The 13,064-nt window shown below is 35.6% G+C and overlaps 1 protein-coding gene across 4 annotated transcripts in view; it reads right to left on the bottom strand.

Moving 5' to 3' along the window:
• SOX6 (SRY-box transcription factor 6) overlaps positions 1–13,064 on the bottom strand; it is a 369,092-nt gene that overhangs the window by 299,688 nt on the left and 56,340 nt on the right. The gene's annotated exons all lie outside the window — the stretch shown is intronic.

Raw genomic sequence — 13,064 nt, 5'->3', positions numbered from 1 at the left:
ATTTGAATATCTCAAAGTACAAGTAGGTTGACTCAAACACTAAAAAGCAAATGGCACAGAAGGCCCTAAATGCCAGTTTGTGTTTGTAAGACAACCAGTGTGAATGGATCAGACAGTTTAAAAGAATGGATTGTGTCCTGGGCTCCTGAAACAATGAATAACCAGAACTAAAGAAAAACAGGAGTAAAAAGGAATTCTTATGCTTGCATCGAAAGCTATGAACAATGCAAGGGTACAAGACATGTAAAAAAAAACTCGTGGAAATATCAGGAAAGAATTTCAATGCTGTTGGGTCAGGGCTTTTTTTTTCTAGCCAAGACAGAAAGGCAGGAGGGGAGTGTTGGCATTTAAATTTATGAAAACATTGAACCTTATGATCTTTGTTGCCATATTAAACAAACTTTAATAACTTCTCTGAGAAATCTTTTGTGTTAGAACTCTGTAGATTAATAGGATGCCCAAACTAATCTGAGAGCCTAGAAACAGGACTAAGTGGATATTCTCTAAAGACTGTGTTTCAATAGACCTCTCATGCACTGGAGCTTGGATAGGAATATAATGACTACTCCACTTCATCATCTAATATCTGTTAAAGACATTTAAATACTTCCTTAGTAATATTACTTCCTCCGGTTACAACAACTGCAGACTGAGACGTCCTGGGAAAATATTCTCTTATCTATAGAGCCTCTGTTTTTCTGTTACTATGAAACTTCTGTCCTTCATTAACATTCAAATCACCTTCATTCTCTGCAGCTGGTGGAGAGGCACTTCACTTTTTTGTCCTAGCAGTGATATAGCAGAACCTTTAACCAAGAACAGGATGTGTCTACGATCACCTTTAGAGTTTAAAGTTTGTAAACTCTTAGTTTTTTTAGAATCTTGACAGCAAAACAGAGAAATGGTCCAGGAAATAGCTGTAATTAGAAAAATCATCCTTTTCTTTCTTTTCTCCCTCTTTTTAGCAGTGTTGTTTCAAATAATCTGGCCTTAAACACTGCATAATAGGATATTCCACAAGGTTGTTCTGGTAAGACAAGTATTTGCTTTCTTTAAAAAAAAAAGTCTCAAAAAAATGCAGCTTTCCCTAACACCAGATAACCTCTCCCTTCCACTCACAAAAATACAAAAAATTGTAATCCCACATCTTTGAAGTGAGGAAAACCACTTTAGGACAGCAGAATTCAACACTTCTTTCAGCTTTGTTAGCATAGAAAGTGGTTTTGCAAATAGAATTTTGCAACAGTACCCAAAAAGTCTTCGGTCAAATTTGGCAGAGAAATTAGAAAGCAAGTTTGACTCTGCTAAGTAATCTAGATTTCAGTGCAAAGAGCTAAAGGCTAAAACTGTTCCCTTTAATAATATCACTTATACCTTCCCTGGACAGAATTAGACATTTGTAACATATTTCAGTGGTTTTTCATATGCATTACTGAAAGGGTAAGAATACCTGCTTTAATGGCTCTAGCTAATTATTTGGGAACTCCTAACCTAAACCTTAAACACCAATTCTAAAAATTTTTGAGCATTATCAACAAAGAATATTAAATTATAAAGACAGAGTTTAATATATTTATTATAAATACCATTTTCCAGGAAAAAATTTTAGTTTGCAGCTGGATAAAACACAAAATATTTCTAGATCTTGGAACTTAAATTAGACTACTTATATCTATGTTCTGTCACCAGCCCTTTTTAATTTAATAAGTTAACTCTTAATTGTCAAATCTATTTCTTATCTGCAAAAATAGTCCTCTTTTATTCTGTTTAGTTTGCAATACTGCATTTTTTCCTATAGTCATTAATGTTAATATTGGGATTATATTAACAATGAATGGTCAACTACTATTTCCCTGCTGGTTTTCAGTATACAGAATTAGTGCAACTGATTAATAGCAGAAGGAACTTATTTTGGTGTTCACTTAGTTTTATAGTTCCTACTTTGAAGTAAAACAAAAACTTTAATTGAATCAGAGACAACCACTTAAAAAAATAATTTTCTTTTTAATATTTTTCTGTTTGATTAGGACAATCATTCATCATGTTCTCAAAATTTATTACAGCTCCAATGTAATTAACTTACTAAATCTGACTTTAAAAAAAAAAAAACCTTTAAAACTTGTCACATTTTTAAAGAAATAACATCAAACTACTGCATTCAAGGTAATGAAAGCACTTCTTTGATGAACACTAAATGCTCTATTGTGCTAGATGGGAACTGCATGAACATATTTTACCAAAAAAAACCCCAAATTTTTTCCCATAGCTATATAGATGCAATATACTCTAAAATTATGATTGGCTGAAAGGAAAATTTCTAAAACTGAAGCTTAATCTGAAAATAAGCCTTTGGCACATATTTATTGAAAAATGGTAAAAAGGGAAAAAACATGTATAATTTCTATAATAAGCAGAACATGGAGAACTGTGTACCATTTAACAGCAGTAAGATATTTCCTAGTGAATATGGGTAGCTTGAGAGCTATTAACATGTCAATAGTTCAAAATTGCCCCTACTGAATGGTAATACAAGTAGTAGCAGTTGTTACTACAACTACTGTATTTATAATTGTGATAATTGAAAGCAGTGTTACAGCCATTTGTGGCTAATCCCCCTTTTGGGCACCAGAATTTGCCACTCCTTGTAAGATTATAAGGGTTTAAAAAAAAAAATTAAAATTAACAGAGATGAAATTAGCTGCTCACCATAAAACCAAGAACAATAACCACAGGTCAACCTGCCTGGACACAAACACTGAATGACCTTGAAGGGTTTGCCTTTTCTTAGCTCATGAAAACTTATGAAAAATATCCTCTCTGCACCCAAACTGGAAAGAATCTAAACAGCCACCAAGAAGAATTGTTTAGGAAAAAATACATCAGAGCATGGTACTCACCCCAGAGACTGGAGACTGGCACTAACTCTCAAGGAGAAACAAGTGCATAGAAACTGATCCTTCCCATCTTTACCAAGTTAAGCCACCAAATTAGTCTCCAGGATATAGCCTCCCTTCCATTTGCAGGTGCTGCTCCCCTGAATGTTAATGCTGATCACATGTGCTTACAAAGCAAAGAAAAATCCCCTAAATTTCACTGGGCTGGACAGAGCAATATTTCAGAAACCAGCTGTTGTTGGTAGCATTCAAGTTTATTGGCAATCCTTATAAAACTACCCCCAAAACACATACTGTATCTGATCTCATGTTAAGAAGGCTTTTCTCTAAAGAGTATTGAATCACTTTAATGTAGATTCTAATGCTGCCTTACTCCACTTTCAAGGTAGCCAGTAAATTCAGCTTTACTACAGTACTATAAAGATGTGAAAGAACTGTAACAGCATCTAAAAATGAGCTGTTGCCACTATACTGTTCAGTTTAGAAAACTCTAAACAGAATACTGATGAAAAATGTTAATGATAGCTTGCTGAGTTGCCAAGAGAAATGAGACAAGACAATTCACTATATTTTTGTTATAAAATGTAAATTACAACATCCTAAAGAATCTGCCACAACTCTAAGAAGGACTAAAAAGAAGATCTAAACAACACAGTATTTCAGTAATTCAATTTTTAAAAGCCATCCAGCAGCCATACTTACCTAATCAGTACAATCCAGCAAAGACCCCAGTATTCACAATTTTTAACTCCTGCAAAGTCTATAGCAATGAAGTACCTCAAAGTACTTAAAGCACCTTGCTGAATTAAGGTCTTAATCACATATGTATATACCTCTGAGCAGTCTGTATTACATCACCAGTACAGTCTTAATAGACAGGATAAGTAGGGAAATTCAAAATGCTCTAATAATGTCAGGGAGGTTTAGGTTGGATATCAGGAAAAGGTTCTTCCCCCAGAGGAACTGCTCCCCAGGAAAGTAGTCACAGCACCAAGCCTGACAGAGCTCAAGAAGCATTTGGACAGTGCTCTCAAGCACATGGTGTGATATTTATGGGTGTGATTTGTCCTGTGCAGGGCCAGGAGTGGGACTCAATGATCCTTATGGGTCCCTTCCAAATCAGGATATTCTATGATTCTGTGTGAAATGTTAAAAATGCCCCCTGAGCCTGTGATCCTTTAGCTTTGAGGCAGTGGCTTGTCTCCTTTATCACACCCATGTCTCTGACCCTGAGTTTCAAGACTGAAAATGAATACTGTCTTTCTTCAGTAGTGATAATGAAATTATTTTACAGCCCCAGCCCTTCCCCAGCCTCTGTAAACTAATTCCACGGCATGACCTCAGCTCTACAACTCACAAAAGGCACAGTAGGTACAGAGAAAAGGCAGAAAGGAGAGGCACTGTATCCCCTGGCATCTCTGCATGGCAGCTGGTGAGACAAAACAAAAAAAATCAGATTACTGCCTAGAGAGTCTATTGGCAACTCTCAGTTGCATCTGGGAACAATGACCCATCAAAGCTAACTATGCATTGTTAATATCCCTACCTAATCCAGGCAATGGGAAAGAAAAGTACAAAGTGCCCTAGCAAATCCTACAACCTTCCAACGCTCTCACATCTTCATCTTCCCTTCATTTTATATACTGATAAGCATATAAACAACCATTATTGCAGCAGTGTTCCCAGTGCTGCCATAAACATCATCTGGGGCCAGTTTGGGGGTGAGGGCGCATCCACTGCTGCCAGAAGGTATTTATTCCATATTCTCACAAAACAGAGAAACCAAGGAGATCTCATTTCATACTTCCACCTCACTGGTCTAGGGAGAAATTAATGTAGTGCAGAACATCCCTACAGTGATATACTTGGGTCTGGGTAACATGTTTCTCAGGGCTGGATTATAATTTTTGAGATGCAGAATTTTCGAGCTGTTGGGTTCTAAGCCTGCACAGTCTTAAGCTTGCAGCTATTGGCATGTTTGACATTTTAAACTATGAAATACCAACCTATTTTGAAATTGTCCAAATCATTAGTTGTGGAATTTTCCTAGCACTTCATGAATACCACTGTTAATTGGGCAATTAACTCGAAACTACAGAATATGCTGTGATGGCATGATATGATATAAGCCATGTAAAAGAAGGAACAGCCAAGCAACTCAGTATGTTGAAAGATATTAATGAAGTGGCAAAATCTGCCAGAAAAATAATAATGGGTGATTTTAACTACCCCAATATTAACTGGTTGAATAACACATCTGTACATGGTTTGGAGAAGCAGCTTATTGATACTATAAATGGCTTCTTTTTGGAGCAGCTCCTTCTGGAGCACAGAGGAGGAGGAGTTCCACTCAGTTATTAATTTGTGTGTGTGTTTGTGTAGAAAGCAAGCATGGGTGTTCTGCTAAGCAACAATGGCCATGGGACAATGAGTTTGAATCTCGATGATGAAGTATTTCAAGTGGTAACCAAATGGTTAAAGGCAGGTGGGTGGGTGAGGAAAAACCCATGAACCACAGACATCTCAAAGGGATGGCTGTTTTGGAGGAATGAAGGAGTTTATTCACACACAGAAACAAAACACCAGAATTAAAATGAGAAAGGGGAAAATATTTTTTAAAAAAACCAAAAAGGCTAGGTTAGTATGTTTCTGGGGTAAAGTACAAGAAGCTATGAAGTCTTAAAAAACCAATTCTCTTTGAATGGGTGAACTCTGCCTAAATGTTTAAAACAGTGCACAATACTGATTATTGTTATTAAAACTTACTGCTCAATAGTGCACAATATGAAAAAAAAACTGTGGCAGTCAGAATGCATAAATTCAGTTTAAAAAAAAATAAAGGAAAATAATTTTTTTTTTCCATAATTATATAATTATTCAAGTTGACCTGTGAGGAGGCCATATATATGTTATCTAATGCACAAATCTGGAATCTGGATCAAGAGCATGCAGGTCTTCCAACTGTTTTGAGGAACTCTGCAAAAAATATACTTGAATGTGTGTGGTTATACTCCCCCCATAAACCTCTAAAAGTTAGCTATGTCCATAGAAAAACGTCTTTAAAAACAAGAGATCAAAAATCAACTAACAGAAAAATTATACACAGACATGATGATGATCCAGTTAAGAATGGGGCTGCCAAGGATCAGAAATGGAGTTTGATCCTTCATCACATTTCAAGACCCAAAAACTTAAGAACATTTTAGGTTCCCATAAGGAGTCAGCAAAACTTCAGAGTGGACAGCAACCAATATTTCCAAGGGGAGTGAATACACCAGAGTTTGCATCAAGCAAATCTTGATGATCACTTTCAACAGCGATATATTTACATAAAATTATATATGTACTGTTTGTTAGGGTGGGGTGCTACCTGAATATATAATCAATTAAAAGGCCAATAACCTGGCAATGTTTAAAAGTTGCCCAAGCAAGATATGATCAGCAAGTTCTAATAACTGCTCTTTAGTGAATATAGGGCATGGGAGACATTCAATGGTTGTAGGATAAATGGCTTTTCAAAAATTAATATTAAAATCTGTATGTTTTTTTGGAGAAGGAAATGTTCCATAAAATTAAGACTTTCTAACAATACTTTAAAAATATTGGATTAAGATGTAAAGTTAGCATATGTTCTGTTAAGGTAGGGTGTTCTGGTCTAAAATATATCTCAGAAATACAGGTGAAGCAAGAATTAACTAATGGACATCACAGAAATTTTTAGTAAACAAGGTAAATTCTGGAACGTTTTCACTGATCTCTGAAAGTGAAAATGCCTGATGTGATGTTCATAAAAGTGTTGCTGGAATGGAATCAAGAATTAGTATCAAACACTCTGAAGTTAACCACATTTCTGATTACCTGTGTCTGCTGTAAAATCACCTCTCAAGCCTTAGGTAGTTAATTATAAGGATTGAGGGGGAGGAAACTTTTGCTTCACTTTCACTTTACTAAGCTTGGCTTCAGATTCCTGAGCTTTACTCCACTTGGTTCAGCAGATCAACTGTAGTTGTGTCATATCAGTGACCAATTCTGTTTTAAAAATTGTTATATTCCAAACTAGCAAAGCATTTGAGAAGCTAAAGATATACCAAAGTAAGAATTTCCTATACACAGCCAGTTTGATAGCTGCTCATTCCTCTTCACTCTGCTGCCCTACAAATCTAGGTCTTCTGCAAGAAAGGGTGTCTCAGCTCCTGAAAACAAGAACTTTGAGTGAAGTTTTGCTCTTTGTGAACTGTTTTCATTGGGAAAGGCTGAAGTGAGTGATAAAACTCATGTAACCTGCTTTGTTTTAGCATTGGAGAATTGGATTAATTACTCCCTGGGGATTTTTGGATCCTGCAGGGAGCATCTTTGAGACCAAGTTTCAGAGCCAGGATTATATTTACACAATTAAGTGTAGCCTTTGAATATTTTATGATGCACACTACTGAATCCATCACATGCATGTATTAAGAAGAGAAGCTGCTCCTGCTTACTTCAAATTGATTTTGTTCAATGTAGATATATAAAAATATCAGTTCATCACTGTGCAGGAACTTAAACAGTAAAAGTAAAACATTAACATTTTCACATTATTTGTATTTTAATTATTAATTAAATCATTGCTACAAGGGAAAAAATTGATGGAAAAATTTTAAATACACTTCTTATTTTAAAATCTGACCTTTATACTTTATCTTATCTTTAATATCTTAAAGTAACATTTTTAATGTGAACTTCACTTTGATCAGCCTTTTTTAATTAACTTTAGAAATGTGAGTGTTTTACAGCACAGTCTTTATCAATTTTTTTTTTTTTTATTTAGCTATTAACACTTATGTTTTACCTTCAGTAGACCATTATCAGATTTCTATTGAGTCAGGCTTTGGTATATACCAAAGATCTTGATACATCTAGCAAGCAGTTAACCTCTTACCCTGCTCTCTCTTGTAACTGTGATTATGATGAATGAGTGGTTAGTTCTAAGCAATTCTGTTTTATGTCAATAAATGAATCAAACAGCCATTGGTATCTGGGCATTAGGAAGACAGAGAGAAAATGAAGCTGTCTGTGGGCACTTTATAACCCTCACCCTTTTAAGTAATATGATTTGAAAAGTTAATGCTGACATCAGCTGTTGGTATTGCTCATCTGTACCATGGAATAAAACGTTCTTTCTCTTATTTACATAAAATGAGAAATACTGTACATAATTTATTACTCACAGGATGGCTTAAAGAAAATTCTCTTTACAGCTTGCCTGAAATACTGCATTGTAGTTATTAAATTACCAGAAACTTTGGGTTTGTGATGAACAACAATTTCTTCCAGAAATATTTAGTCTGTGTAAATGCCAATCCCTTGCTGCAAACCTGCCCAGGTATGGACTTGTGCAAATCTTTTGCTTCTACATTCTTAATTTGGCTTCTTAAGAGAAATGCTTGCTATTCCACTCTCCCAGGCATTGCAGGCAACTTCAACAGCATATAGAATTGTTTGGATGAGGATTTGCATTTCATTGCTTAGCACTTTTGCAAAGGAGTTTTGAGACAGCAGATGGATGTAGTGCATTGCACGGATCTCATCCAGCACACATATGGAGCAGCAGCAGAGCGAGGAAGCCCCACTTACATACAGAGCATGACAACCCCTTGAAAGAGAAAAAGCATTCCTAGCAGCAGCTTCACTAAATGGTTCAACTCCATCAGAAAGTAAGCAAAGACAACATGTGTGACCCCTCTCTTTGTGCAGTGTGTCAGGAGCTGGTTGGATGGTGCTCTTGCCCACACTGGTGTCCTTGTTCCAGTAACTGCTAACAAGTCTTATAGCCTGAAACCCCTTGGGTTTACCTGAACTAAAATTGTTATTTTGTATACTTTCTCTTATGCCATACATTTCATTCTTCATAAAGAACTGAAGGAGGTTTCTGTGCTACACTAAATATCAAAATCCCAAAAGTAGTTTAAGCGCACTATTTGTTTATGGCAAGAAAAACTGTCTAAAACGAATACAATGCTTTCACAATACAAGCACTCTGTGTACCCATTTATTTGCTCACTTACTAGCAAGAAACAGCCTGCATGGTCAGTAGAGAAGCAGCCAAAATAATGTCTGCTGCAGTCAGAAGTAAAGGGAAACTCAGATAGGAGCACGTTTCTGTGCCAGCATCAGGCAACAGACTTTCCTTCTATTAGCACTAGAAGTCCCTAGGTGACCTCCCACAACCACACAGCTTGAGATAAAATCACACAGGGGAGTCCATCAGACATCCCAGTTGGAAGCACAGGCTGGGGAGAGAGAACTTCAGATGCTGAAAAACAAACTGAACTGTTGGTATTTGAGTTCTGTGCTGTTCTTAGCAGAAGGGTGGCCCAGCCCCCTTTGCCTCCCCTCAAGTCCTTTTCCCACACCTTCCTCTCTCCAGGTACAGCTATAAAGCTCTGGACGGATGCAACAATGCATCTGTCAGATCCTCACTGGCAAATGTGTTTGGGTACCAGGTTTTAGCTGAGTAGAAAGAAATGCTTTTTCTGCTTCCATTTTCTTTCTGCTAAACTTACTGTCTCTTAAGAACATCTAAAATATGTATATTTAGGAAATTTCTCTCAGACTAAAAAGTTCTTCAAGGTAGGTGTCTTCTTTTGATTTATTTACACTACATGTTATATACCGTAAACTTATTTCTTACTATATTTAAAATCCTTGTTTACTTTTGTTACAACCCTTAGACAAAAACAGTAAGATAGGGTTCCACTAGAAATCAATTTTATATTCACAATTTATAAAATAAACTCAGGAAAACAGAGCTTCAAATTGCTGAGGGTCGAGTTAAATGATGGCTCAACCAGATTATTTTACATGAGCATGTCACAATGTAATCATCATGTCACAATGTCAGCAGGAAAGGAGACAGAAGAGGATAAAGGCCTCTGATACCTCCAGCACACACATGCCAAAAAAGGTACAGATGTTGCAGCAGAGATTCTAGTTAGGCTGTTGTAATAGGAACTTTGAAACACTCAGCTCTTTGGAGGAGATATGTGGTAAGCTGGCAAACATCTGATTAACAGCCATGTCTTGTGAAGAGAAAAATGGAGATCAACTTTTTGAGACTTGGGTTCAGTATGTTGTTTTTATGGAAAGTAGAGACCATATATTTTCCCAAATATATTAACTGTAATTCAGTAGAACATCACATGTTATCAATTAAACACATAAGGTAATAGTACCAAAGACCATATGTCTTCATTTGCTCCAAATAAGCTCTGCATTCTTTGATTTTGTGATACAAATATTCACAATTAAATAATTTTCTCCTTTTAAATAAGCTGGTATAAATACTAAGCACAAATCTGTTTGTTCAGATGCTCCATGGTGTAAATAGCAACAGTTCAAATTAAACAAACAAGAAAAAGTATAAATGTTGCCTAAAAATAAGATTGGGGTAAAATATTAAATATTGATTTTGAAGCAAAGCACAATTCTGTTTGATATGCTGACTAGAGTAAGTGTTTGAAAAGATAAAATTTACCTACCCACAATTTCAGGTTTTTTGTGTCATGTATGTGCATGTGTGCATAACCTAAGTGTTTCTGGTTCTGTTCTCAAACCTTCTTAAAATAAAAAAAAAAAAACTGTTTTTAAAGAAATTCAATTTTGTTCCCAAATACAATTAAATTTTTTCACCATGTTTTCAATGCAGGATTTTCACTGAAGAACTCAAGACACTGAAGTTCCATGGGCTTTAACACCCTCATTTCAGGTTTTATTTTTCTGACTCTGTCAGTGCTTTCACATTGTAGCCAAGTCAGGATAAAATGTTTACACAGAAACTGAACTGCTAGTTAAAAGATGTATCTAATTGCTGATGTACAAGCAAAATTGTATTTAAATGCTGTGTTATTAGATGATATTTATTTTGCCATTTATACCTTTGAATAACTGTTGCAGTTTACTACTGGACAAACCTACTTGAGAAGAACAATTAAATAAATTAAACCATGTTAAAACCACATTCTTGAAAAAAAAAAAAAGTAACCTTTAGTTAGGACAATTACTCTGTGGGCATAAAACAAAAGCACAAATGTCACATTTTCCATGAAATTTACTTTGGTATGAATCATCAATCCTGTTTTCTCCTGAACAAAGCTAGCCAAATATGACAAATAAAATCCCAAAGTTGCCTGAACTGGATGATCCGAGTAATTACATATTACAGCAAAACGTATCTATGACAAAACTTTCAAAAATTTGAGGAAAAAGTTAGTATAGCCCCTGGTTGAAATAGCTTTGGTGTAGACCTACAGCAGCATTTAGCTGATCTTGCTATATTCCCATATAAAAATATGCAGAGTTTCAAAGATCAATCTTCCAGCACTGATCTGCACTCCTTCCCTTTGGAGTACAGATCAAACAAACACACTATAAAAACATGCCCAAATATTATAGTGTAACATGAAAAAGGTATACTCTTCTCATTAGCATTTTTTAAATTGTGCTTAGAATTTATCCTCAAAACTCCTTATACAAGCAAACTTCTTGTATTCCACACCAAGCCCCAAAGCTCCCACCTCTTCCTTTGCTTAGGGCCTGTTTGTTCAGCCTCAGGCCCTGATCCCAAATCCATCAGCTTTCATGGTCAGCTCACATGCGTAAGTATTTGCAGAAATCAAACTTTAAATGGAAAAGTACCTCAGGTCACAACCTGTCCTATTAGTCTATTTTATCAGTCTCATTTATGATTGTACATAGTCCTGTTACTGCATAGTTAGAATCTGTATCTACCTAACTCATGTACAGAATATTTGTAAGTTTGGAAAGTAATAGAGATGATTTAAGATCTAAACCTGTATTACTGTAGAAGCTGCACTTCAATGCTTTTCTCAGTATATGAGGAAACACAGGGCTGAATCCATCAGTTGTACCTCCTACATTTCATTTTATTTTCAGTTTATGTGAACTTAAGGTTAGCATATGTTTCTAGATATATAGTGCTAAACACTAAAGTGAGTTGTTCAAGCAGGGAAGAACAGTCAGCACGGCGCTGGCTTCTCCAGATATTCATGTCACAGATATTCATGTGATTGAGGTCTGGGTTGCAGAGGACACTGATCACAGCCCAGGCTGTGGCTCATCATTTCATGCAGCCATCAACTCAGCTTTGCTGCTCAGGCTGCTGAAACACATCCCAGCTCTCGTGGTGTCTCAGCTGGACTAACAACTTTACCTGCAACAGCCAGTCTGCACTTATGTACAAAAGAGACCACACCTCTCATGGAAGTTAAAATCCTTATTTGAGTGACCTAAACCCAAGGATTGATTTCAAAGTACTTTTTTATGCCACTTCTTTTTACTGCAGCTCTTTGTTGATGTCAGCCAAGAAGAGCAGGACTCGGATGAGTAGTCCACAATATAATTACTAAAGCCCTTTTTATGTTTCTAATACTACATGAACATGAACTGAACAATACTTACAATTTCTCACACAATTAGCTTGGTACACAAAAATTTCACCATGAAAATACCACTGAATTTATTCTATTGCTTTCCTTGGAAAGTGTGCTCTATATTGAGATATAAAGAGCTACTCTTTGTATAGATTAATATATTACTATTTCAATTTTTAAAAGAGAAAAATGAACAAAAGAAATTGATTGCTTAAAAAAAAAAAAAAAAGAAGAAGAAGTAGCAAAGCCAGAAATAATATAACAAATTCCTCACTCTCAATTCAGTAATCACTTTATATTGCCCTCTCAGAACTATTTTTCAATGGTAATACTTGGTTTTAAACTGTTCATCTTATTTGATAATATTTTCTTTATCTCTGACTGAAAATGTTCATTTAAAAAAATGCTGACCTGTAAATGAATGAAAGTGCAAATAGAATAGCAAAACCATATGTGAAAATGAACATTTGTAAAGAGGAAGGGTTATTACAAATTGAACACATTTCCATATTGAGAGCAGGACCAGTCATATTTTTTCCCTGATGAATGCAGTTTTGTGAACATCTCTTTCCACAAATGATTGAATAAATATTTATTCATAAACTATATTTGTGACTTAAGAGAACAAGCTGCATAGATTGGTTTCATTTATACTACATCATACATGAGGTATTGCAATAATTTATATCATGCCAAGTCTAGGGCCCATTAGATTTCCCTTATTATACTTGACTAAAGCTGA

Source organism: Erithacus rubecula, assembly GCF_903797595.1.
Source record: "Erithacus rubecula genome assembly, chromosome: 6".
NCBI classification, from domain to species: domain Eukaryota; kingdom Metazoa; phylum Chordata; class Aves; order Passeriformes; family Muscicapidae; genus Erithacus; species Erithacus rubecula.
The sequence above is the reverse complement of the archived record's forward strand: the minus strand, read 5'-3'. Positions and strand labels throughout refer to the sequence as shown.